Below are 23,920 nucleotides of genomic sequence, written 5' to 3' on the forward strand. Positions count from 1 at the left end.
AGCAGTGATAGCCTAGTGGTTAAGAAACTCGGACTCTTGATCGAGGGGTCCGAGGTTCAAATCCCAGGTTAACACCACGGGATTTACAAATTTATGTGCGAATTAATTATCACTTGCTAAAACGGCGAAGAAATACATCGTGAGGAAACGAGCATACCTGCGAAATCTTAAAAAAAAAATTAAAGCTATGTGAAGTCTACCAACACGGACTTGGCCAACGCAGTGGACTACGGCCTAATCATTCTCATTCTGAGAGAAGGCCCGTGCCGTGGAGCGGTAATGGGTTGATGATGATGATGATGAAGAGTTCTTAAAAACTGCTCGGGCATGAAGACATGTGTCTAGCAAATGGTACATACATAATATATATTCACCAGCACATCCCCCGGCTTCGCCCACGTTTAAAATGTAACATGAACCTTCAGGAAATAATATTTTTCAATAATATGTCAATAAAATTAATATTTTTTACGACGCTATATTTTCAACATTTTTAGAGATTCGTAATAAAATATGAAATATTGACAATTACAGTTGTTATCATTTAACATTTGCTAGGTACTAGGTAGTTTTAACAACACATAGCAGCATAGCATATACGCATGCATAGCAACATTATAAAGATAAAAAAGTTTGTCAGACTATAACAGAATTAACGGACAGTATTTTTATCTATATCGAAACCCTTGAAATGTTTGTTTATCACACACGTCAGTGACGTCGTAGTCGAAACACGAAACTTACTAACTTCTAAATATTACGGTGTTTAAAACATCCGCGGACGATGTCGCGGGTAATTGTTAGTAGGTAATAACAGGTCCTCTTATTTATAATTTAGCTGCTCCCTAACGTGCCACTCAGGGCGAACAGTGCGACAACAACAGGGTACGAGCGCTCTGAGTGCTGACAAACAATATATTTATTTGTAAAGAAAAAGTTTATTTTAATTTATTATTTTTCTCTATGAACTTTTTTTCTATTGTCTATTTATTTGTGACGTTTAATTCAATGTCACATAAATTTAAATAGAAAAATGTTTTAGTCGAATAAAAAACGTTAAATGTCGTTTCTCTACTTTACAGAACAACAACATTCGTTTTTTTCCACAAGAAAGATCATTATTATAAATCTTATAATAATGATCTTAGATTATATACTATTAATAACTAAATTGTAACTGCTTTAACAGTAATACTAGATGTAAGAGATTGCTGTACATGCCTATAATTGCTTACATATAAGTATTACCTGTCTGGTTGTATGTTTAATGTAAATGTGTTTATATGTTTTGCTGTTGGTATGTCTAAATAAATAAAATAAAAAAGGTTTACTTGTCTGTTCTGTTAACAATACAATAATAATGTTTACTTGTCTGTTCTGTTGACAATTAATTTTCGGATTGATTATAATCGAAAATGATTGTTGTTAAATTAAGACTACACAAAAATATATTAGAATATATTTAGAAAGAGAATAAAATAAGAAAAGTATATCGTGACTTTTCTAATGGACTACAAGAGTACCATATAGTATTTTATAGACGTCGTTATTTCAAAATATTTAATTATCTTTTAACTGACTTCTTTGGCTAAATGTTTTTCAATTAATAATACAATAAATAACTTTATATACAACAGTTCCTTTTTGAAAGCATATCAAAGGTTATTGATCAGTTAAGAAAATACATATAAATACCTAAGTACTTACTAATTTTAAAATATGGAAATTCATCGGAATTCAATCAGGGACATAAAATTTTAATGCAAATGCGTGAAACTTATGTACAATGTCTTACATAATATATTATAATTATACATAGATAAAATATAGATAATAAAATTGGTGCGCATTTTAGTTACATTCATGGTGGTACCTTAATATTACTGAGAAATATTAAATTTAAAGAACGTTTAGACATTGTGGATCTTTCGGTTGAGCGTTCTATAGAATTGTCTTGTGTTGAGCTGGAGAAACATATTGTGGTTTGCGTATACAGGCCCCCTTGTAATGATAACTATTATTGTTTTGAAACTGTTATGGAGGATGTTTTAAACATAATTTCCAAAAGTAATAAATTAATTATAATATGTGGAGATTTTAATGTAAATATCTTGCACAATAGCTTATTAACAACTAAATTATTGTCTTTATTTAAATCATTTAACTTAAACAATGTTTTTTGTGAACCTACAAGGGTGACAACATCTTAAGCTACATGTATTCACAACATTTTTTGTAATTGTAATATTATAGATAAGTCCATAATAAATTGCATTCAGTCGGATCACAGTGGCCAAAGTGTTCATATTCTCTGTAATAATCACACAGAAAATAAAGTATTTTTGGAATATAGACTAATAACAAAAATGCGTCTAAAAAAGTTTAACCAGCAGCTATTAAATAGTTTAAAATTTTTAAATTATAATAACAATGCCAATAGTGTTTATTCAAATTTCTTTAAAATAATAAATACGGAGTTTAAAAAAATATTTATACTTAAAAAATATCAGAAATCAGTCGGTTTTAAATTCAATGAATGGGCTACTAAGGGTATTCGTATAAGTCGGGAAACTCTTTTTGACTTGTATAATGAAAGGGCCAATAGTCCTAGCCCCAAGCTTAACGAGCATGTTCGAAGGTACTCTAAATTGTATAAAAGGGTTTGCAAAATTGCTAAGTCAAATTATTATCATAACAAAATAAAATCATCCGATAATAAAATAAAGGCAGTATGGAAAGTAATAAATGCCGAAGCGGGTAAGTCAAATATGTATACTGACGATATAACTCTTAATACTGAAAAAGGCATTGTCACATCACATAAGGATGTGGCACAAGAATTTGAATCCTTCTTTACTAATATTCCCATGAAAACTACAAAATTTCTAAAGTCTTCGCCTGCTCTTTCTGTAAATTTCCTTAAAGAAAATGTAAAAAGTTGCAGTGATAGATTTATATTTAGACATGTTAATAGCAAAGAAGTAATTAAAGTGTTCAAAGATATAAATATTTAAACTACTGAGGATTTATGGGGAATGTCTATAAAAATTTGTAGTTTTATTATTGAGACTATAGCTCCTTATTTAGCCAAAATTTTTAATTTATGCGTTGATCATGGTTGCTTTCCTGATCTAATGAAACAAAGTAAGGTCATTCCTCTATTTAAGTCTGGTGACAACAAAGATCCTAGTAATTATACACCAATTTCTGTTTTGCCTGTTTTTAGTAAAATATTTGAAAAACTAATACTTAATCAATTATTAGTACACATTAATTTTTATAATTTATTCCATAATAAACAGTTCGGCTTCACCAAAGGTAGATCAACCGTTGATGCGGGTGTTGAATTAATGCGAAACATTTTTGACGCTTGGGAAGATGCGCAGGATACTATAGGTGTATTCTGTGATCTTTCTAAGGCATTTGATTGTGTAGAACATAAAACTCTCTTGTTAAAGTTGGAATATTATGGTATACGCGGTACGTCTCTAAAACTGCTTAGGTCTTATCTAGATAATAGAGTACAACGAGTTCAGGTTAAGGGACACAAATCGTTATGTCCTGGTGTTAAAGTAGGCGTCCCACAAGGCTCTATTTTGGGGCCATTCTTGTTTTTGGTATACATTAATGATCTACCGTATGTAATGCAGGACTTATCAAAGGTTGTGTTGTTTGCTGACGATACTTCCTTAATATTTAAAGTTAAAAGACAATCTAACGACGTGAGCGCTGTCAATAAAGCACTTGACATAATTCACAACTGGTTTAGCGCAAACAATCTTGTATTAAATAATAAAAAGACTAAATGTGTCCGATTTGCTCTGCCTAATGTTAAAAAGCTGACGATGAATGTTACCCTTAACAATGATCACTTAGAATTTGTAGATGAAACAGTTTTCTTAGGGATCAATTTAGATTCTAAACTACAATGGAGCCCTCAGATAGCAAAGTTATGTAGTAGACTTAGTTCGGCAGCCTATGCGGTAAAGAAGATAAGACATCTTACCGATATACCAATCGCTAGGCTTGTTTACTTTAGTTATTTTCATAGCATTATGTCTTACGGTATTCTGCTGTGGGGTAACGCTGCTAGCATAGATGTCATTTTTATACTTCAAAAACGTGCAATTAGAGCCATTTATAGTCTTCGCCCCCGTGAGTCCTTACGAGAACTGTTTAAATCTATAAATATTTTGACAGTGCCTAGTCAATATATTTATGAAAATATCTTATATGCTCGCAAAAATTATTCTTCTTTGGAAAAAAATTATAATAGGCACAGTCATAATACTAGAAATAAAGATAAATTGGCCATACCTCAATTTAGATTAAGCAAGGTGTGTAATTCTTTTATGAGGAACTGTATTCATTTCTACAATAAAATACCAAAAGACATTATCGATCTATCCGAGAAAAGGTTTAAATCTACTATAAAATTAACTTTATGTAAAAAAGCTTATTATAATGTAAATCAGTACTTAAATGATAAATCCGTATGGTATGACAACTCCAGCTCCAACATCAAAAATTAATTATATGTACCACTATGTAAAATTGTATATTATTTACTCTTTAAAAGATGCAAATATGCACACGTATGGAGTTTCTTGCGCCGCTTCTTCTCCATAGCGAAATACCTTCCGAAGCGGTGTAGACCAGGGTCGATAATTTTTGAAACCAAAAAAAATTACAATAGAATGTAACCCTTTGGGAAAGGAGGGAAATATGATCAAAATGAAAGGAAAAATAAATTACGGTCGATCCGAGTTCGGGAAGTGGGAGGGGGTGAGTTTTTAAGGGTAAAAAATGGTTTATCTTGATTTCCGGCTAAACTACACGTCCTATGCGAAAAAGTTCAATGGCAAAGTTGTAGGTAATAAAAAGATCTACAACTTTTGTATTTGCAATTTTTTCACATAACCTCAAAATTTGGGTGAAAAATTCAAAAAAACCAAGTTTTTGGTTTTTTATTTATATCTTATTCAAAAATTTTTTTTTTTTTACGAAATTTGGTGAAAACTTACCTTATTATGTCCCAAATACACTGTAATTTATTTGATTAAAATTATTTATTTTTTCGCCTTATTTTCACTTAATATCAAAAAAGCACCCTAATTTTCAATCGAAAATTCTGACGTCAAAATATCAGCTTTTTTCAAAAAGTTTGGGGGCTTTTTGTTCGTTGAAATATCTACTTTCTGATGCTGTAAAAAAAATATACATTACTATAGGAAATGTTCTCAGAAAATGCAAAAAATTGAAAAAAACCCAATTGTATTTATTGTCGATTCTCTTCTTGCTAGACTCCACTATAACGATTCAAAGCTGATTTTTTTATTTCATACACTTGCTTGTCATCTGACTTATTGCAGATTATACAAACAGATCCATCCATACTGATAATCTGAAAAGACAAAATTAAATTAATAATGCCTTCAAAGTTTTATCATGAGTATAACTAAATTTGTTTGTATAAAATAAACGAAATAACTATTTTTTATTCTTGTACTAAAATATCATTCAATTTTAATTTTTTAGGTTATGTTATGTTAAACATACTATTTATGAAAGAAAATATTACTATTTTTTTTTAAAGTTGATTAATATAGATTAAAATACAGATTGTATTTACCTTGCTATGTAGATTCCAAACGATTTTTTGAATAAAGTAAATTTCTCACAATTCACTTAGAGTAACTGAGCCTGCACGTGTATTTTTAAAAACGATGTTACACTGCTCTGTATCTCGAATACTGGCTAACGGTTTTTACAGCTGCTACGAAATAGCAGGTATGTAGTAAGGCCCAGACCCTCCTAGGTCCGTCCCCACTTCTCTATGAAATAACTTACAATGGGCTAAAATTTACCGAAGGTCACTCAGGTATATAAATTATCTTAAAACAGTAGTAAATAGACATCTATAAATATTATTTAAATAAGATTCTACAACTTTTTCAAAATATTGTAGATGTCTTATTAAATATTAACTTTATTAACTTATTTGTTTGTTAATTATTGAAGTATATTTTAATTTGCAACTTTTTCATTTATCAATAAAACATGAAATCTTACGTTTTTTGAGTAATTAAAGTGTAAATTTTAATAAATACCTCAAAATTGTACATAATGATATAATTTTTTTTTTCGAATTTGGGTTTTTTTCAATTTTTTGCATTTTCTGAGAACATTTCCTATAGTAATGTATATTTTTTTTACACCATCAGAAAGTAGATATTTCAACGAACAAAAAACCCCCAAACTTTTTGAAAAAAGCTGATATTTTGACGTCAGAATTTTCGATTGAAAATTAGGATGCTTTTTTGATATTAAGTGAAAATAAGGCGAAAAAATAAATAATTTTAATCAAATAAATTACAGTGTATTTGGGACATAATAAGGTAAGTTTTAACCAAATTTCGTATAAAAAAAATTTTTTTTGAAAAAGATATAAATAAAAAACCAAAAACTTGGTTTTTTGAATTTTTCACCCAAATTTTGAGGTTATGTGAAAAAATTGCAAATACAAAAGTTGTAGATCTTTTTATTACCTACAACTTTGCCATTTAACTTTTTCGCATAGGACGTGTAGATTAGCCGGAAATCAAGATAAACCATTTTTACCCTTAAAAGCTCACCCCCTCCCACTTCCCGAACTCGGATCGACCGTAATTTATTTTTCCTTTCATTTTGATCATATTCCCCTCCTTTTCCAATGGGTTTCATTCTATTGTAATTTTTTTTCATTTTTTACCATTTTTAAAGGCTTCGGCACTGGTCTAGTGGTAGTTTGTTGACTTTCAAAAAGTATTCTATATGAATCAATTTTGAATAAATGAGATTTGAATTTGAATTTTAATTTGAATTACCTCGGGGCTTAACTAATTGACCGATAATATAAAAACGAAGAATAATATTTTGATAAATAATATTATACGATTTTTAGGAAACATTTTTGACTAGAATTGTAAAGTTAAAATATAATTAATAATAAACTATAGCACTTATTATTTATGCTTATAAGTTATACGTTATTTTAGTATTTATGTCTACTTTAAAAAATTGTGTCGACCACTGAAGTCTTCTTTTGGTTTGAAGGGTGAGATAAGGAAGATACATTTACACAAGCCACTTAAAATTCTCCACGTTGACATTAGGTTATGGACTTTGGTTGTCCCTGTAATCCCGGGACTAGAATAGGGCTACGGTATACGCTGCCTATCGTAAGATGCGACTAAACGGGGGCTTACGGGGTTGCAGGCGTTTAGATTGGGAGGTCGAGCCGTCCGGTAAGCAACTCCGGGAAGGACGGCGGTGTGTGTGGTGGCATAACTTCGTAAACACCAGCGTTCCGTTGGAGATCCCGGAGTCCTATTGGCTACGCCGAGGATGGCCACCGGGGGGGTTTTAGTGCGGTTAAGAATCCCACATAACTCTGTGTCGCTCCAAGGGCACCGGGGACCTTTTGAAGGTTTTTGCCTCGTTAACACATACAAAACAAACATAAATATCAATCAAATCAAATAAAATCAAGTCATGATCGAGTTAAATCCTTTAAGCGATACTATCGTAATAATACAGGGTGCATTATAAAAAAAATAGTCTATAAAATATTGATTATAAAGCAAAGTATTCTATTTGATATAATTCCATTGATTTTATTACTCACAAGTCGCCGTAACTAAATACAATTTTCAACGTACATTTCAATGGTCGTGTGGCCTAATGGATAAGGCGTCGGACTTCGGATCCGAAGATTGCAGGTTCGAGTCCTGTCACGATCGTTAATTTGCAGAGAATTATCTTTTTTTTGTAATAATTTCGTAATTTATTTAATGTACATACTATTTCTTTTTTTTTAACGCTATAATAACAAAACTTTTTTTTTTCATTTTTTTTCAGCAATCTGTTGTTATCCATAGGAAGCCATAATAATATGCAATATGTTTTTTACTTACTTGATATCCCAAAACTCTTAAAATTATTAATTTTATTTATAATTATTAATTTATTGACACCATGCACCCCACGCTTTTATTCCAATAAAAAATATTTTTATCTTATTTACACTATTCTTAATTCAAATTAAAAAAAAAAATATTTTCTATTTTTTAGTTGGATTTTCTATAAAAAGTGTGTTTAGGATGATGAGACACCGCTTCATGATGCTATTAACAACGGACGCGTCGAAGTTGAGGTCCGGTCAGGTCAGGTCAGGTCAGGTCAGGTCAGGTCAGGTCAGGTCAGGTCAGGTTAGGTTAGGTTAGGTGATCGGCGCGCCTGGTAGATTCCTTTATTGGTCTTAACGCAGACCTTCCGGGTCTCAGGAAAACAAAAATCGCTGATCCTGATTATCCTAGTCAGGATAACGGGTCAGAATGTTTAAAATATTGAATTGTCATCGGTCCTTAATAAGTATGCCAAATTTCGAGTTAATCCGACGTTTTGAAGGGGGTTAAAATCATGTTCAAAGATTCCGTTACATACTAACATACTAACATACTACTAAGCTAATAAAAGGGTATTAAATGTTTTTGTCACTAGCGGTCACCCATCCTACTGTCGGCCGTGCCTTCCATTGCTTAATTTACGTTTTAGTAATTTGAATGTTGATTACAACTGTTATTTTAATATATTTTTGTCACTAGCGGTCACCCATCCAACATCCGACCTCGACCAACGTTGCTTAACTTACGTTTTAGTAATTTTAATGTTGATTACAACTGTTATTGTAATATATTTTTGTCACTAGCGGTCACCCATCCGACTTTCGACCGAGCCCACCATTGCTTAAGGTACGTTTTAATAATTTTAATGTACATTACGACTGATAGTTTAATATGTTTTTGGCCACTTGCGGTCACCCATCCAATTTTCGTCCGCACCCACCGTTGCTTAACTTCGTTTAAGGAATTTAAATGTTGATGTTTTTAAGCTATCGCATAGCTTCTATCGCGGGCCTTGAGCGTGGAGACCGAATCCAGAAATTCGGTAACGAAAAAACCCTAACACCCCCCACTCCGACCGGCACAGCGGTGATACTTTTTAGTAGCAATCTGTGCGCCCCGGGGCGCACACGCCAGTTGACGGGTTAAGCGCTGTTGTGCCAGCTACTGCTGTACATGGGGTACTATTAGTATTAACAAACAGAAACACGCTTAAACACATACGCATACACGCGAAAGCTCGAGCGTATGCAGATTCGATCGTGCGCACAGTTTCTTTCGCTCTCTCTCTCTCTCTCTCTCTTTTACACACACACACATAAACTCACAAATATAACACATAAATATATATGAAAATACACACGCACGATTAGGTCAGTGCGCAAACACAATCGAACGCGCGCGCACACATGCGCACATTAACATATATACGCGTAAGTATACACTCGCTCGGACTTAAACTTAAAAACAGAAAACAAACACACACACACACACACACACACGCACACACACACATATGAGCGCAAGCACGTGAACAGACGCGCAAGCGCTCATTAACGCTCACATGCAGAGAGACAAGTTCATACACACACACACACACACACACACACACACACACACACACAGACACACACACACACACACACACACACACACACACACACAGACACACACACACATACAAGCGAACATACATATATAAGCGCACACACACACAAAAACTCGAGCGCGCGACCGCAACTATACGCGTACGTAAAATTGTAAAGGTTGTGTTTATTAAAAAAAGTTAGATATTGTGTGCAGCTGCTCCATCATCAGTCCTTGGTCAACATTACCATGTATGATTACTATACAATAGGTATACCTATCGACACAAATTCCACATTACTAAACACTACCTGTATATTGTAAGTTATTAGAGCACTGTGCAGAAGTGCAGTTTAATTAATTTTGATTATTCTTGGTGATTTCATTTTATTTAGGCAATGAAAAGCGTGTTTTTTAACATTTAATGCTGATCAATTAGCCAGGTTTCCTTGTAAAAAGCTATCTTCAAACGGTTAATCAGCTTATTTTCAAGTAAAGAACGCTTCCGATTAGACACGCTTTTAGATAAAAAAAGCGCAATTATATCCGCCCACCCGTTTAAGAGCTACGATGCCACAGATACATACTTTATCTTGTAGCACTCATCTTTTGACATCGGGGTTAAAAATATGATTTTACATGTTTGCTTTTTGTTTATATGCCAAAACCTTTGCCCCGAAGTAAATATTTGAAACTTCTGAAAATTTCGCTGACCATAATTCATTTAAGAAAACCCTTTCCATCCCAGTCACGGTCATGTAGCCGGCGTCAGTCCGCGCCGGGACGCTGCTCTGTGTAGACGTGCACGCCATAAATCCGCCATAATCACGCCGTAAATCCGCGCCATCTAGTTCTAATAATCGCGCCTGTTTGAGTTGTGAAAATGTGTTGAACGTCTATCATGTGTTGAAAATACCGAATTATTTCTGAATTTATGTAAGTATAATGTTTATCCATATAATTTTAGTTTGTAGATACTTACTTAGAGATTATTAGACGTTCATTAAGCAAAACTTTTAAACTGCGCACATTTAATTACAAATGGTCGCGCTTTTTTCTATGTTAAATAATATCATAAGAATAATATACTCGCGGACCAATAAAAATAAATGAGTAAATTATTAAAATAAACTTTATAATATAAAGTTACAGAGAATTTTAATATCGGATGTAATAAAACCTTAAATGACTTACGAAGTAATTAAAATAACGTAAAAATTTGAAAATGTCGTATTCGGAAATAAAATTCAATTAACATCTTTACCTTTGGTTGCTTTCTCACTTTTTTGCCAATCTGAAAAATTAAAACTATAAAGAGCTATAATTTTTGTATATCACCGTCGTTATTGAATTGCTATCATGTCGCTAATGCCAGAAGAATGCATACGATTCACTATATCAGCAGAAGGCAGAACCTAGCAAAGTAGGGTAAGTAAGGAAGTCAAGAAAAATAGGAGTATCATTTTCTGCAGTCAAGCGAGTAGTAGGTAAAACATTTCTGAGAAATTGGGCAGAACTTAAAAAGACCAAGAACAAGCAGATCAAAATGTTCTACGATTTGAACCCGTAGGGACAACGTAAGCAAGCGATCCTTGAGGATACATTTTATTGACCCCACATAGACACAAGTGGTCCAAGACTTGAAAAACACGCCTAATGAGGAGATGAAGAATGGGCAAAGGCTATGTACGACGAATTCAGATTTGTACTGTATTCACAAGATTGTCGGCAAAGAGTCTACCGACTGCCAGGGGAACGTTTTATTCCAGTGCCACTTACCTAGATCTGTTACAGTTTGGGCTGGGATCTTTTTAGAGAGTCGTACAGACTTAATGCTGATAAAAATAGTGCCCTAATTAGTAAATGATAAGTGGAAGAAATCCTTAATGAGTATTTCGGACCATATTTAATGAATATGGGTGAAAAGTCAATATTCATACAACAGCGCCAGGCTAAATGCAGTTAAAATTGTTAACGAGTTTTTTCGGGACGTTCTACTAATCGCATGGACTACCCCGCGAGAAGTCCGGACCTGAACACATTTGTTATGAGCTTGTAAGATGTGTAAAAATCCAAACCCCACCCCAATTATACTTTCAGACATATAATCTTCTATATATATAAAAGAGATTTCCACGTATATAGTCACTCATCACGATATCTCTGGAACCATTAGAGCTAAAGACTTGAAATTTGGTAGGAATATTCTTTTCACCGAGTAGAGGTCAGCTAAGAACGGATTTTACGAAATTCCACCGTTAAGGGGGTTAAATGGGGGTTGGAAGTTAATATGAAAGTCCGTCAGTTTTAAAGCAAACTAGATGAAAATTGGTATTTAGCTTTCTGATTTAAAGTAATAAAAATCTAATCTAAGGGTTTTTCCAAAATCAACCCTAAAGGTGATTAAATAGGGGTTGACAGGTTATTTTAAATTTTGCCATTTTGGAAGCCAGCACTATGAAAGTTAGCCATTGCTTTGCTGGTTAGATATAAAATAACTTTAGTTCTACCGTTTTTGGAAAATCAACCCCTATGTGGGTTAAATAAGGGTTGTAAGTTTGTATAGAATTCCCCCAGTTTTGATGTAAACGCTATCAAAATCGGTATTTAGGTTTTCGATTAAAAATAATTAAATACCTATTTCACCATTTTTGGAAAATCAACCCTTAAGTTGGTAAAATAAGGGTTAACAGCTTATTTTAAAATTTGCCAATTTGAAAGCCAGCACTATGTAAGTTAGCCATTGGCTCACTGGTTAGCTACAGTGGAACTATAATTCTACCGTTTAGAAAATGAACCCTTATTTGGGTTAAATAAGGGTTGTAAGTTTGTATGAGAGTCCCCCAGTTTTGATGTAAACTGTATAAAAATCGGTATCTGGGTTTCGATAGAAAATAATTAATCATCTATTTCATTGTTTTTGGAAAATCATCCCTTAAGTTCGTTAAATGGGGGTTGGAATTTTATTTCAAACTCCGTTAATTCGGAAGCAAGGACTATAAAAACTTGCATTTGGCTTTCCTGTTAGAAATAATAGAACTTTTTAACACCATTTATGGAAAATCTACCCTCAAGAGGGTAAAATAGGGGTTGTAAGTTTGTATGAAAGTCCTCCAGTTTTAATTTAAACTGTATAAAAATCGGTATTTGGGTTTTCGATAGAAAATAATTAAACACCTTTACCATTATTTTTGGAAAATCATCCCTTAAGGTCGTTAAATGGGGGTTGGAATTTCATTTCAAACTCCGTTAATTCGGGAGCGACCACTATGAAAAATTATCATTACAATCAATGAAGCATCTGAGTCACGGTTTTTTTTAGATTTTTAGATTAACCCTTAAGACTGCTATAGAAGGGTGTATGCATTATGCCTTTCTGTTTACACATCTGTTTCAGCATTTTAGCAACTCAACAATCAACCACCATTAGGGTACTATTTTTTTTATACTATAAAAGAAGACGACGAGCATGCAGTCCACCTGATGGTAAGTGGCTATGGACATCTGTAATCAACCCCAGATAGGATTAGATATTCCTACCTGAGGTCAGCCACAGATGCGCCGCTACCCCTGAGGACTAAGTTGGAACGCCTCGGAAAAGTCTGTCTCCCTTACCACACCCTTAAAAACGGAACACAGCAGCGCCTAATACTGCTGTTATTAGGTAGAAATAGGTGTGGCGGTGGTGCCGCCGGAGTCGAACCACAAAGGGTTCTACCACCTTTAGAAACCTATAAGTAAAGGAAGATTCTTTAAAAACCGTTGTTGAAGTTACTTCCTATGGCGTGTCTGGAAAAAGAACAGAGTGCAGAGAGGTTTAGTGTAGGGTGAAATTCCACGGGCCATCGTAACATATATTTTTAACATGGGAATGTATTACGCGTGTTGAAGTGCACATCGACGGTTTTTTAGGGTTCCGTACATAAAGGATAAAAACGGAACTCTATTACTAAGACTTCACTGTCTGTCCGTCTGTCCGTGTGTCACAGGGCTCTATCTCTGGAACCGTAATAGATAGACATTTGAAATTCTTACAGAGGATGCATAACGGTGGCCGCTATAACAACAAATACTAAAAATAAAAAAGTTGAAAACAAAAAGGGGTCCCCATACAACAAACTGCTATTCGATATTTTTCCAACTAACTTTTAAACCGGTAGAAGTAGACAGTTGAAACTTTCACAAAATGTGTAAATAAAAATTTTAGTTGTACGGAATGCTCAAGGTGCGGGTTGGACTTGCACTTGGTAAATTATTAGTAACGCGCAGACCCGCGGGCCACAAGGAAAAGTCGCGGGCCATACACCACCCGTGGGTGTCGGCTTGCCGACCGCAGGTGTTGAATTAGCTTTCAGAAATTTGATGATAAAGTATTTATTGATACATATGTACATAGGAATGTTTTTGAAATTCTACTAAGGAGGTAAAAGAAGTGTTATATGTATATATACGGGAATCTTTTAAGTTCGAAGTTAGAAACGTAAAATTTCAGATAACGTCTATTCAGACAAATACACGACAACGTGGACGGGTGCAAATTTCATATATGATAATGCGTAATTTTGGTATACTGATTAGGTCCATCGCAACTACTTCGGACACACTGCGTGCCAACATTTTGTCCTGCCGTGGGGTATGGTTGTGGTTATGCGTGGATTAGTGATGGTTATGTGATAGACACATAGACCTTGGATTAAAATTTTTGGGCTAGAACAGGGCTACAGTATCCCCTGCCTGTCGTACGAGACTAAAGGGGGACTTCGGGAGTTGCGGGCAGCAAGAATGGGAGCTCTAACCGCCCAGCCAGCTACCCTGGAAAGAACCACTGTATGTAAGGCCGCATATAACATGGACGGTTCCTATGGAATAGAGTAAATAATAATTATTTTAGAACTTTGAAACTAGGCTGGAATAGAGTTCGGGAATAATGCCCTTAGAAAAAATGCACGGTGTAAAATAAAAATAAAAAAAAAGTAAAAATATTTAATTAACAGCTGGAATAGATCAAATTTTGAAACGATTTTTTGTTTCGTCCTGTTAAACAACCAAGAATAAATACTTCGAAATTTATACTTTTTTTTTTAAATAAAAATGTAAATTTTAATTACGTACGACACAGTACCTCCATGGTGATGTGGAAAGCTGTATTATTTATTATTTTAATTCATATAAATCGATAAGACCCTAAGTAGTTAACGGTGTGTTGATTTCGTAAAATCCGTTCATGATAAATAATTAGGCAGCTAGATAACACAATTTAATATTTCTTTTACTTGGCATGTATTTTATGCCACGCGAAGCGGGCGGGTAACGGCTAGTAACAATATAAATGTCTGCAGGTGGCCACATATTTTCTTTACTTACTTCAGATAATAATAAGAGTATATAGTGCGATGTAAGAGATCAGCGATTCAAATGATAAAGGTCACTAAATATTGGACATAACACTTTTATTACACCAACACAAATTCACAGAGGACTTCAATTGTTAATGAAAAGTAAACTAGAATAATCAGATGCATCCAGAAGTCGAGTTACAAAGATCCGTCGGAGTTCTCCGTACCTTGCCACCCTGACAAGACCGTCTGTCTTCTTCTCCAACATTCCGTTGCGCATGGCGCCATCTATCACCAATACGTTGTAAACTTCAATACGTTTGGTAATTTGAATCACTCCAGTGATCTGCGCCGACATATATGTTATATTATAGGTATATAACCTATGGGATATATAATCTTATGGGATAGGAGTCCAATATCCCGCAAGATCGCCAAAAAACCTAATAAACAGCATGCCCAATCCTAGCAGCTGTGAGGAGCCCGGAAAGACTATAAGAAGTATTCACATCATTTTACTGATATGTGTGAGATTTGAACGATTATTCTTTTTTCAGTTTTCTTTAATTTTATATATTACTAGCCGTTACCCGCCCGCTTCGCGTGGCATAAAATACATGCCAAGTAAAAGAAATATTAAATTGTGTTATCTAGCTGCCTAATTATTTATCATGAACGGATTTTACGAAATCAACACACCGTTAACTACTTAGGGTCTTATCGATTTATATGAATTAAAATAATAAATAATACAGCTTTCCACATCACCATGGAGGTACTGTGTCGTACGTAATTAAAATTTACATTTTTATTTAAAAAAAAAAGTATAAATTTCGAAGTATTTATTCTTGGTTGTTTAACAGGACGAAACAAAAAATCGTTTCAAAATTTGATCTATTCCAGCTGTTAATTAAATATTTTTACTTTTTTTTTATTTTTATTTTACACCGTGCATTTTTTCTAAGGGCATTATTCCCGAACTCTATTCCAGCCTAGTTTCAAAGTTCTAAAATAATTATTATTTACTCTATTCCATAGGAACCGTCCATGTTATATGCGGCCTTACATACAGTGGTTCTTTCCAGGGTAGCTGGCTGGGCGGTTAGAGCTCCCATTCTTGCTGCCCGCAACTCCCGAAGTCCCCCTTTAGTCTCGTACGACAGGCAGGGGATACTGTAGCCCTGTTCTAGCCCAAAAATTTTAATCCAAGGTCTATGTGTCTATCACATAACCATCACTAATCCACGCATAACCACAACCATACCCCACGGCAGGACAAAATGTTGGCACGCAGTGTGTCCGAAGTAGTTGCGATGGACCTAATCAGTATACCAAAATTACGCATTATCATATATGAAATTTGCACCCGTCCACGTTGTCGTGTATTTGTCTGAATAGACGTTATCTGAAATTTTACGTTTCTAACTTCGAACTTAAAAGATTCCCGTATATATACATATAACACTTCTTTTACCTCCTTAGTAGAATTTCAAAAACATTCCTATGTACATATGTATCAATAAATACTTTATCATCAAATTTCTGAAAGCTAATTCAACACCTGCGGTCGGCAAGCCGACACCCACGGGTGGTGTATGGCCCGCGACTTTTCCTTGTGGCCCGCGGGTCTGCGCGTTACTAATAATTTACCAAGTGCAAGTCCAACCCGCACCTTGAGCATTCCGTACAACTAAAATTTTTATTTACACATTTTGTGAAAGTTTCAACTGTCTACTTCTACCGGTTTAAAAGTTAGTTGGAAAAATATCGAATAGCAGTTTGTTGTATGGGGACCCCTTTTTGTTTTCAACTTTTTTATTTTTAGTATTTGTTGTTATAGCGGCCACCGTTATGCATCCTCTGTAAGAATTTCAAATGTCTATCTATTACGGTTCCAGAGATAGAGCCCTGTGACACACGGACAGACGGACAGACAGTGAAGTCTTAGTAATAGAGTTCCGTTTTTATCCTTTATGTACGGAACCCTAAAAAACCGTCGATGTGCACTTCAACACGCGTAATACATTCCCATGTTAAAAATATATGTTACGATGGCCCGTGGAATTTCACCCTACACTAAACCTCTCTGCACTCTGTTCTTTTTCCAGACACGCCATAGGAAGTAACTTCAACAACGGTTTTTAAAGAATCTTCCTTTACTTATAGGTTTCTAAAGGTGGTAGAACCCTTTGTGGTTCGACTCCGGCGGCACCACCGCCACACCTATTTCTACCTAATAACAGCAGTATTAGGCGCTGCTGTGTTCCGTTTTTAAGGGTGTGGTAAGGGAGACAGACTTTTCCGAGGCGTTCCAACTTAGTCCTCAGGGGTAGCGGCGCATCTGTGGCTGACCTCAGGTAGGAATATCTAATCCTATCTGGGGTTGATTACAGATGTCCATAGCCACTTACCATCAGGTGGACTGCATGCTCGTCGTCTTCTTTTATAGTATAAAAAAAATAGTACCCTAATGGTGGTTGATTGTTGAGTTGCTAAAATGCTGAAACAGATGTGTAAACAGAAAGGCATAATGCATACACCCTTCTATAGCAGTCTTAAGGGTTAATCTAAAAATCTAAAAAAAACCGTGACTCAGATGCTTCATTGATTGTAATGATAATTTTTCATAGTGGTCGCTCCCGAATTAACGGAGTTTGAAATGAAATTCCAACCCCCATTTAACGACCTTAAGGGATGATTTTCCAAAAATAATGGTAAAGGTGTTTAATTATTTTCTATCGAAAACCCAAATACCGATTTTTATACAGTTTAAATTAAAACTGGAGGACTTTCATACAAACTTACAACCCCTATTTTACCCTCTTGAGGGTAGATTTTCCATAAATGGTGTTAAAAAGTTCTATTATTTCTAACAGGAAAGCCAAATGCAAGTTTTTATAGTCCTTGCTTCCGAATTAACGGAGTTTGAAATAAAATTCCAACCCCCATTTAACGAACTTAAGGGATGATTTTCCAAAAACAATGAAATAGATGATTAATTATTTTCTATCGAAACCCAGATACCGATTTTTATACAGTTTACATCAAAACTGGGGGACTCTCATACAAACTTACAACCCTTATTACCAATTACCAGTTACCAATTTTCCAAAAATGGTGAAATAGGTATTTAATTATTTTTAATCGAAAACCTAAATACCGATTTTGATAGCGTTTACATCAAAACTGGGGGAATTCTATACAAACTTACAACCCTTATTTAACCCACATAGGGGTTGATTTTCCAAAAACGGTAGAACTAAAGTTATTTTATATCTAACCAGCAAAGCAATGGCTAACTTTCATAGTGCTGGCTTCCAAAATGGCAAAATTTAAAATAACCTGTCAACCCCTATTTAATCACCTTTAGGGTTGATTTTGGAAAAACCCTTAGATTAGATTTTTATTACTTTAAATCAGAAAGCTAAATACCAATTTTCATCTAGTTTGCTTTAAAACTGACGGACTTTCATATTAACTTCCAACCCCCATTTAACCCCCTTAACGGTGGAATTTCGTAAAATCCGTTCTTAGCTGACCTCTACTCGGTGAAAAGAATATTCCTACCAAATTTCAAGTCTTTAGCTCTAATGGTTCCAGAGATATCGTGATGAGTGACTATATACGTGGAAATCTCTTTTATATATATAGAAGATTCAATAAAATAATGTTTGACAAATTTGGTGCTGTTTTATTACCTAAGTTATCTACAACATGTAACACTTTCATGAATAGCGCTAAGTCTAAAGAGTGATTTCGGTTTATCGTACTGATCCGTTTTCTTTGTCCATACGTATAATATAAAGTACCATTGTTCCTACTCGTACCTTGTGATTTCTAAAAATGTTACTATTTAAACTAAAAGGAATAATGTTAAATATTTTAAAAATGGGATAAAAAATGTATCTCAAAATTTTAAATTAGAATTACGCAGCACTTTTTACACCAAAATTTAATTAAATCTAAATGTTTTTCAAACAAAGATTTAGTTAACATAGAGCAGTTCTTAGACTTCCATGGTTTGGTGATGGGGCTGAAAGATTCTTACGGAATTTCTACACTTTTAGTTGTCTTATCTTTCTCATTAGTCGGATTCGATGAGCAGCTCGTTTGATTGTTCATTTTTAACCGACTTTCCAAACGAAGAGAGGTTATATATTCTTCGCGTATATATTTTTTCTTTTTTTTATGTATGTCCAGCGACTTTTTCGGGTCCCATTTCGAGGAAATATGAAAATTTCCGCCAGTTTTCCTGGAAAATTGGAAATACCTGATTTCTTTTAAACTTGAATAACTCGAGTATTTCTTAACCAATTTAAATTTTATTTTTTTCATAATAAAGGGTATTTCATTGCGGTACTTTTCTGTCTACTTGACATGGGTATGGTCTGATGATTAGAACTTTGAGTTATGGGGTGGAACTCATTATCACTACCCCTGATTTTTATATATTTTATGATATCTTACCTCCTGGCCATCTAATCCTCATGAAACTTAAAATGAACATTGAATATCTAGATTAACATGATATGATGGAAAATGTGACCTTCAACTCTTCATTCACTGATAATGCAGAGGTGCCTCCTGCCTCAACCATACAAGTTAGGCATTTGGAGCTAACAAATATGTGATAAGGTCCTTGAGTAGATACATATGATGGAAAATATGACCTTGAACCTTCAACCCTGATGATGCAGAGGTGCCTCCCATGTAAAGTATAAAGAATATATATTTGTTGTAATGAAGTTGTTAGACAGAGACATATGATGAATAATTTGACCTTCAACTCCTTAGATCTGATGATGCAGAGGTACCACCAGCCTAAATCACACGAATAAGCCATTTAGTGCTTTCACACATATTTTACAGTTCCTAAGCAGATGAATGTAATGTAATGTAAAAAATGACCTTCAACTCTTTCACTCTGATGATGCTGGCGTGCTTCCAACCTAAACCATAGGAGTTAGCCATTTTGTGTTTTCATATATGTATTAACATCAGTAAGCAGACACATAGGATGAAAATTTTGACCTTCAAGGTCTTAACCCTGATAATGCAAGGTTGCTTCTCGCCTTAACCGTATGAGTTATACATTTAATGCTTACGGATATTTATAAACAGTATCAAAGCTAGAATTTGTAGTCGCATACAGTATAAAATGTGACCTCCAAGTTTTCAATCCTAATGATGCAGGGACACTGCTGGCTTAATCCATAGTAACTTGACAATTACTTCTTACAAATATAAAATATGGTTAACTTTTACGTTCTAGTTTTTCTTGGGGAAGTGGCCTGACTCACTCGTAGAGTTTATTACTACTTAGTTTGATTTATTTACTTTTCTGTCACAACCTAACCTGGCCAATAATATAGTATTTCATATAGCCTCGCCTATAGTGTTTCGTATTGAATTGGTTAGGTTAGGTTGGAACATATAAGACAATATAAAACTAAGCGAGCAGGGCGAGGCAGTCGGCGCTCATACTGGACACGCTGTTTACGCCGTTATCCAACGAAATACATTGAGCGCCGATTTCAGAACTATGTACTAAACCAACATTTATTTGAATTATTTTTTACTTTGTAGTGACATAGAAATCGGTTTTATTTTTTTTAAAAATAATATTGAACACTTTACCCTCCAAGTATAATGCTAGGTATAAAATTCGGTTATAATATGTACATTGTACATACGTGACATATTTTTAAACGCAGATTTTTTTGGAACGTACTTGGTATGTCCGCCATATTAGATTTCGAATATCGTCACTAAACTTATGCGTTGTCATCCAAACCAAACGTGTTCGCAAAAATCTGTTAGAATTAACTGGTTTAAAATTCAGTTGCAATATTCGACTTTCACATATACACGAACTAACAAGGTTAAATAAAAGATTATAAAAGGCTTTTTTGGCCAAAAAAGGAAAATCCACGGTATTACTTATAATTAATTAATTAATTAATATATGTAGGAGTAGCAGACGAGCATGCTGTCCACCTGATATTAAGTGGCTACTGCCGCCCGTGGTCATCTGTAAAGAAACCCAGACTAGATTAGATTCCTACCTGAGGTTGGTCGCAATTGAGCCCACTCCTGAGGACTAAGCTGGAATGCCTCGGACAAATATATCTCCTTTACCACGCCCTTCAAACCAGAACACAGCCCTTAAAACTGATGTTAGTAAGCAGAAATAGGCGTGGCGGTGGTGCCGACGGAGTCAAACCACGGAGAGTTCTACCACCTTTAAATTACTAGTGTTGTTCTAATAATAACTAACGAGCACATAAAATATGCCCAATTGCCCATACCGCCATAACCTAAATTAAAAACGGCAATCTGGATATGATCTTAATATATTTATAATCTGTTGTATGCGTTCTACATCGTAGCTTGGAATATGTATGTAAATAAATATTTGATTGTAAATCAATGGTGTTACGCACAGTAATAGATTTGATACGCAGTGCTCCGGGTTAAATCCCCGGCTGGGTAGATGAGTGGTGACTGATTAGTGCTGTGGGTCTGGGTGTTTGTATACCCTTTGTATATATGAGATGATAAATGTTTATGGTTTTCATTATCTTATATAAAAATTCTCGTGTCACAATGTTAGTTACCGTACTCCTCCGAAACGGTTTAACGATTTTCACCAAAGGAGAATGCCCATTCTTGGTACTGATTTTTCTCATGCGTCAAAATGAAAGTAATAATACAATTCTTTTTTTACATAAATTGTCGATCAGAATAGTTTCTTTGAACAGGGGATTCCATTTAAGATAAAATGAGACGAAATGTTGATTGTTGTTCTTAAAAATTAAAATGGCGGAAATTTATACTCGGAATTCAATAAGATCTATTAGTGTTTTGACTAATGATTTTTTATCATGCATCAAAATGAAAGTAATATTAAAATTATTTTTTGATTTTGTTACATAGTTTATCGATCAGAATAGTTTCTTTGAACAAGGGGGTTCCATTTAAGATAAAATGAGACGAAATGTTAATTGTTGTTCTTAAAAATTAAAATGGCGGAAATTTATACTCGGAATTCAATAAGATCTATTAGTGTTTTGACTAATGATTTTTTATCATGCATCAATAAATGAAATGAATGAATGAAAGTAATATTAAAATTATTTTTTGATTTTGTTACATAGTTTATCGATCAGAATAGTTTCTTTGAACAAGGGGGTTCCATTTAAGATAAAATAAGACGAAATGTTGATTGTTGTTCTTAAAAATTAAAATGGCGGTATTTTATACTCGGAATTCATTATTTTAGGTTTTAAGGATAATTTTAGGTTTTTTACCTACTACCTTTAAAAGTAAATTGAATATGTTAATCGAAGTACATTATAGGTACCTACTATCAGTTAAAACTGACCATCAATCTATCGTCGGATATTTGCGATTTTGAGGTTATGTAACATTTCCGTAAATAACTTCAGAACCCGGGTGCTGATCTAAAAAATAATTATTGGTGGTAGTATTTGGTTAATTATACATCGCCTACAACAAGTTACAATTTGATGCAACTCTGGACGGCGGTCCATACTTTCATGGGCATTGTCCTTTTATATGCATATTCAGTAGGTCTGAAAATCGGCTACTATCTATTTTTCATACCCCTAAGTGATAAGGATTGTTCACTCTTAACATTTTTTTGTTTATATGACAACACAATGTTTGGCGGGTCAGCTAGTATTTAGTTAACAGAGTTCTTGCCGATTTGTAATTGTAAGAATTAATTCTGTTTTTAATTTATAATACGTGTTACCTACATGCAAATCATGTAAATTTAACGTGGCTCGATCATATGTCGGTATGTTCGTCATTCGCATAGCAGGTTCCAGGTTCGATTCTCAGCTAAAAGTAAATTCCTGAATTTAGATCCAGCTATTCTTATACTTGTCTTTGTACGCAAAAAAATCTGGTAAATCACAAGTGCAGCATTTCTGAATAACATTATTATTCCTGGCTTTTGAATTGAAAATACATAATTTCAATGTATTTCCATTGTGATGACTAAGTGATCAGAGCAGGTGGACTACATGTGCGTTTGCGGTTTCATCCAATGAGATTTATGTAACCGCGAATAGTACACAAATGTTTACTCAGACTATTCTGTAGCACTACCATGAGTTTACAAAAGTATTACTCGCTAGCGACTGCGTAAAATAAATGTATGAAAAATTGTACAGCGCCTCTGGTGGTTACTCGTAGAAGTAAAATCCGTAGTGACGTAACTCGATACGTAAAAAACCTATCGAAATCAAATCGCTAGCGAATGTCATTATGATCTATTGCCATACAAATTCGGTCCCATGAGTCATTAATTTGACAGACGTTGTCAAGAAATACCGTAACGATAGTAGTTATGTTATTCACTAGCAAAATGACAATAGTTCTCTATTTACAATTTCTATAGTGGCGTTTCTATGCCAACTCATGGTAGTGCTACTGATATCACTACTGAAATGTTACAATTGTGACAACCTTGACACATAGCTGTTTGGTACAAAAATCCGAATGGAGCAGAGGGTGATATGATAAGGAAGCTTGTCCTCTAGTGAGACACGACGAGCAGGGAGCGGTCACCATACAGAACTAATAATACGAGTCCCAAGTTCGATCTCCGGTCAGACAAATATGTATATGATTAATTTATATTTCTGTTTCTGGGTCTGGGTGGCGACCCACGGAAGCGTAGTGGCTGTGAGTGTAGAAAGCGTCTTTTGTTATTGAATATAAAAAATTAAAACGGTACACATATTTTAAAACTTAACCGACCTTCGACATGAAAGACTGGGCAAAAAGAGATGTGGGACTTTTTAAATATCGGGGCACCGCCAGAACTGATTCTGCCTTTTTTGTGTTCTGGTTTGAAATATATCAACCCAATACTATCCCACTGCTGGGCAAGACTCTTCGCTCAGAATGAGAAGGATAAGGCCATAGTCCACCGCGCTGGCCAAGTGCGTATTGGTAGACTTCACATACCTTTAAGATTTTTTTTTATAAATCTCTCAGGTATGCAGTTTTCCTCACGATGTT

General features: G+C 34.4%; 1 long non-coding RNA gene and 1 other non-coding gene across 2 annotated transcripts; one reads left to right on the forward strand and one right to left on the reverse strand.

Moving 5' to 3' along the window:
* Positions 1 to 5,263: 5,263 nt before the first annotated feature.
* LOC140743094 (uncharacterized) lies at positions 5,264 to 6,328 on the reverse strand. The gene is made up of 2 exons (XR_012102375.1): positions 5,633 to 6,328; positions 5,264 to 5,404 (listed from the first exon to the last, which is right to left on the reverse strand). It is a non-coding gene; the product is annotated as an uncharacterized LOC140743094 (long non-coding RNA).
* Positions 6,329 to 7,708: 1,380 nt separating this feature from the next.
* On the forward strand, positions 7,709 to 7,781 carry TRNAR-UCG (transfer RNA arginine (anticodon UCG)). Its single transcript has one exon. It is a non-coding gene; the product is annotated as a tRNA-Arg (tRNA).
* Positions 7,782 to 23,920: the final 16,139 nt, after the last annotated feature.

Source organism: Epargyreus clarus, unplaced genomic scaffold (genome assembly GCF_041222505.1).
Source record: "Epargyreus clarus isolate Ecla_fem2 unplaced genomic scaffold, WU_Ecla_fem_2.2 ptg000007l, whole genome shotgun sequence".
In the NCBI taxonomy this organism is placed as follows: domain Eukaryota; kingdom Metazoa; phylum Arthropoda; class Insecta; order Lepidoptera; family Hesperiidae; genus Epargyreus; species Epargyreus clarus.